At 36.7% G+C, this 5296-nt stretch overlaps 1 pseudogene; it reads right to left on the bottom strand.

The window, feature by feature from the left end:
• Positions 1-1379: 1379 nt before the first annotated feature.
• Positions 1380-2381, bottom strand: LOC115285390 (annotated as a pseudogene).
• Positions 2382-5296: the final 2915 nt, after the last annotated feature.

Genomic DNA, 5296 nt, shown 5'->3' with positions numbered 1-5296 from the left:
TAGCTTGATGGCAGAATTGAGTTTTATTGTAGCTGTAGGACTGAGAGCTGTTCTTAGCTTCCAGATGCCATCTGCAATTTTTGGTTCCATCTTTAAAGGTAGCACTGTTGGGCTGAGTTCCTCTCAGATTGAATCTCTTCTGCCTTTTTTTTTAAATCATCACATTTCTTAAACTTTCCTCCCCTTTTTATGAGTAGGTGATTAGATTGGGTCCACCCAGATAATTCAGAATAACCTCCTTATTATATTAGGTGAAAGCAGATAATACAAGATAATTTTCCTATTTTAAGATTCTTAACCTTAAACACAACTGCAAAATACCTTTTATCATATAAAGTAAGATATTCACAGTTCCTGGGAACTAAAGCATGGGGATCTTTAGGGGAACATTATTCTGCCTATATATTGCCTAAAGTACCATAGTAAATCTGGAAATCTGGTAGAGTTATTTCTTCCATTTTTTATTCCTAGAAAGATTTTTCCTGCCCTTAAGTTTTATAATAAAGTTTTTTTTTAGTTCCACAAAATATACTGATCTTTTGATTGGGATTACATTAAATCTATGGATCAATTTTATAAGAATTGATATTTTACCCTGTTGAGATGTAATCCTAAACATAGGTTTTTTTCATTGCAATTATTTGTCTTTTCCAGGCTTTTTAAAGTTTTTCTTTAATTACTCTGAAAAAAGTTTCTAGTTGCCCTTAGAAATTGTGTTTGTTTCATTTATTCCTAAGGATTTCATGTATTTTTTCTATTGTACAAAATCGTTTTCAATAAATTAGTTTTAAGTCTGATTTCATACTGTAGATCTGTAAACTGTCATTAAAAGTTACCAACATTCCAGTTAAAAAACTCTCTGTTCTTAGTGCATTTATTTACAACTTTACCTAACCTATTTGGGACTTTAGTCTTTTGCATTAGGTTATGGCTTAATAATATTGTTTTACATGAGTATTTAACCAAAGTATGTCTCTAGTTTCCAGAAATCAGAAATACAGGCTCTTTAAAGTGATTTTAGTGATAGGTTTATGTACTAAGAATATCATTCTTGGACCATAATTTAGTGATGAAAATGTGATATCATCACCACTATTACTACCCTGACCTAAGTAATGATGCAACCATATCATTCATTTTAAATTTTATGTATTTACGTATGTATGTATTTATTTAGGCTAGGCATAGTACACTTTATTGATGGTGCATGACAAGATAGGGCTCCCCAAACACTTCCCCTTCTTTAGGGAGTCTGGGGTGGAAACTATGGAGGTCAAGATATTTTCAGTGTATTGAATGAGTTGGGGCAAGGACTCCCCAGCAGTTGAGGGCCTCTCTCATCTTCTTGCTCTCACTAGGGCTGGGGGTCTAGGGGGTTCTTACTCTTTGAAGGCCCTGTTGACAATAAGGTCTACCACCCAGTTGCTGTAACCAAATGCATTGTCATACCAGGAAATGAGCTTGACAGAGCGGTCAACACTAGTTGACCTAGAGAGCAACACTTGTCCCAACATCAAAGGTGGAAGAGTGGGTGTCTCTGTTAAAGTCTCAGGAGACAACCTGGTCCACAGTGTAGCCCAGGAAGCCCTTGAGAAGGCCCTCCAATACCTGCTTCACCACTTTCTTGATGTCATCAGATTTAGCAGCTTTCTCCAGGTAGCAGGTCAGATCCACAACTGAGATGTTGAGGGTGGGGCCAGGGAAGGCCAAGCCATTGAGCTTCCCATTCAACTCAGGAATGACCTTGCCTACAGCCTTGGTGACACCAGTAGAAGCAGGGATGACATTATGGGCAGCCTCTCAGCCATGACTCCACAGCTTCAGAGGGGCCATCCATGGCCTTCTAGGGGGCAGTGATGGCATGGATTGTGGTCATGTGTCCCTCCACAATGCCAAATTTGTCATGGATGACCTTGGCTACAGGAGCCAAGCAATTGGTGGTGCAGGAGACATTCCTCACAATCTTGAGGGAGTTGTCATAATTCTCATGTTTCATGTCCATTACAAAAAGATCATCAGCCAAAGGGGAAGAGGTGATGACTCTCTTGGCCCCACCGTTAAGTGAGCCCCAGCCTCTTCTATAATTGTGAAGACCCCAGTAGACTCCACATCATACTCAGTGCCAGTACCACCCGGACATTGGCTGGATATTGCATCTGGAAGATGCAGATGGGTTTTCCATTGATGATGTTTCCCTTTTTCAGCCTTGACTATGCTGTTGAATTTGCCATGGTGGAATCATACTGGTATATGTAGACCATGTAGTTCAGGTCAATGAACAGATCACTGATGGTGACAGTGTTGACCTTGCCAGAGTTAAAAGCGCCCCTGGTGACGAGGCTCACAATATGGCAAAATTCATTTACTCTGACCTTTACCATCTTGTCTCCGGGATGTGGCTCACACTACACCAGAAGCTGCAGCTGCCTTTCAAACAGGGAGGAGCAGAGAGACTCATTTTAATTACTACTCCAGTCTCTAAGCATTGCATTTCTGTCTAAAATAACTAACACCTTTCTGGGGTGCCTGGGTGGCTCAGTCAGTTAAGCATCTGACTTTGGCTCAGGTCATGACCTCATGGTTTGTGAGTTTGAGCCCTGTGTCAGGCTCTGTGCTGACAGCTCAGAGCCTGGAGCCTGTTTCAGATGCTATGTGTGTGTCTCTCTCTCCACTCCATTCCTACTCATGCTCTTTCTCTCTCTCAAAAACAAATAAACATTTTAAAAAATTTAACAATAAAATAACTAACACCTTTCTAAATAATGAGACTGTTCAAATGGCTTCAAATTTTCATAACAAATAAATTAAAATCTATTTTCTTAGTCATTTAAGAATCAGGAAACATATGGCTTTAGGGGCACCTGGGTGGCTCAGTTGGTTAAGTGTTCCACTTTGGCTCAGGCCATGATCTCAGCTTGTGAGTTCAAGCCCAAGTGGGGCTTGGTGTTGTCAGTTCTTGCTTCAGATCCTTTGTTTCCCTCTCTCTCTCTGCACCTCCCACCCTCTCCTGCTTTCTCATGCACACACAAGCTTCCTCTGGCTCTCTCTCTTTCAAAAATAAACAAACTTTAAAAAATGTTTTAAAGAAGGAAAATATAGGGCTTTAAATAGTTCTCTCAGTTTTCTTTCACAAACTTTTTCTTACTTGTGGATCCTCTCAAGACATTAAACTTCTGTTCAAATCAATCTCCTATGAAATACTCTAAAAGTTCCAGAAATGTGATGCCTGTATGCCTTTTTTATGTTATTTACTCTAGGTAAAATCCTTTGGTCATTCAGCAAAACCACAAAGAATCTTCAATGTCTCATTAAGTGCATCCTCCTCTCACTTATAGAGTCAGAATGAAGCAGTTCTGTTTGGTACTCCCTATCAACCTAATTTTGGCTTTAGTTTGTTAAAACTGTAAACTGCTTGAGGATGAGGATTGTTTCTTACTCAACTTTTTTTTTTCTTACTCAACTTTTTATTCTCTGGGAACAACAGATGTGCCTTGTGTGTAGTAGCCATTCACTTTTATTTTATTTTTTTTAACAAATCAAGCTTTTTGTGTATAACCTACATTAATTTATAAACTTGGTTATGTTTAGCTGAGCTCAAGAAATTAAAATGTCTAAATGGTTGTTTTAGGTTTCAGTGATCATAGTTATCATATATAAACTAGACATATATCAACTTCTATGTTATGCCAATAAAACAATCTGTGCCTTTTATTCCCATGTCTTTGAACTTGGATTCTGTCAGATTTCAGAGAATAAAGAGATTCAGATCTGTCGGTTCTGGGACTTCTATAAGGCATTTGTTTCTCTAAGAAATATGTCTGTGGTTTAGCTGGAACTAATCTCTCCAGACCTTAAAAGTACACTGAGCCAGTTTGAAAGGGTCAGGGATGAGAAGTGTAGCCATCCTAAATCCAATATTTGATGATGAGTCCTAAATAGAGATGCCCCCATCAGTTTTAAATGTTCCTCTTCCCTGCTTTATGTAAATGCAAAACACATCCCAGTGTGGTATCCTTTCAAAGTGAAGAGAATGCCTATCTGAGATATATCACTATGCTAGAAAGAAATAAAATAAATTACAGGGAATCCAAGGAGACTACAGATCTTTATCCTACAGATGAGTTGGAAAGGTAGATAAATATGAATTTCTGCATTTGAATATCTGAAGCCTTTTATAACATTATATCTTGGTCTCAACACCCAGTTCTTGTCTTGAAAATAGTTCTAATATTCTACTTAACAAAAATATACTCTGAACAACTATATGGATAAGAAAGATTGACATGTTAAATAGTATCTCCAAATATAATTTTGTAGAGAGAAATAAGTTTCAAAAAGCAATTCAGTGAACTGGTAAAATCTTTGGAAATACCTAGTAATGTTGTGTAAGTGGCTATCATTAATTCTAATGGAATTAGATCCCTATGTAATTCTACTTTGGAATCCAATTCCAAAATAGATTAATATGTTTTATTTTCCCCTTCTTTTGGAAATTTTATTATCCTAGTATTTGGTGGTTTGTAAATGTTGGAATAGGGACTTTTTTTTCATTTCTTCTACCTTGGGCAATATTCACGGAAAACTACATCTTTACTTCTTTAGTTTAGAATCAGGGATTACCTGATATATCATGTTGATTTGAAAGGAATTATTTTTGAATTCGTATCACATATCAGGCACCATTCTAAATTTTGGGATACATCAGTGAACAACAACAAAACCAGCAAAGTAAATTTAATTACTTGTGGGCTATAGTCTAGGAAGGAAATGTAGATAAAAATTAATAAACATAATAAATAGGTATGTTGTATGTTAAAAAGAGATTACTGCTATAAAGAAAGAAAAAGAATAAACCAACTTAAGAGATGATGGACACTAAGAGTGAGAAAGTGTAATACCTACCCTAGTGTCCACAAATTAAGAAAGTGAGTTTTTTAATTCAGGGTAAGCACTGATAAGGTAAGTTTTGAACAAAAAAAAATTGAAGAATGTGATTGATTTGTTCATGTTGGTTTATGAAAAAAAGCCTGAGAGAGAAAGGGTATTTTATGGCATCACGCAACTTGCTACTTACAAATCATTTGTAAAGTGTGTTTGGAAGTGTGTTGTTTATGACAGAACAGACTCTAAAGTGAAGTTCCTTCTTCTGTTTTGAGAGTATATAAGTACCAGGAGATTTGCTTGGATTCTACTTTCCTATCTCATTACAACCTTTCAAAGTAGATATTACTATTCCTTCATAAAAGGTGATGAAATTAATTTTATAGAAATGTAAGATTGTTTAATCACTCATTAC

The sequence above is a fragment of the Suricata suricatta genome, chromosome 1, assembly GCF_006229205.1.
Source record: "Suricata suricatta isolate VVHF042 chromosome 1, meerkat_22Aug2017_6uvM2_HiC, whole genome shotgun sequence".
NCBI classification, from domain to species: Eukaryota; Metazoa; Chordata; class Mammalia; order Carnivora; family Herpestidae; genus Suricata; species Suricata suricatta.
Note: the sequence above shows the minus strand (reverse complement) of the source record. Positions and strands in the feature narration are given on the sequence as shown.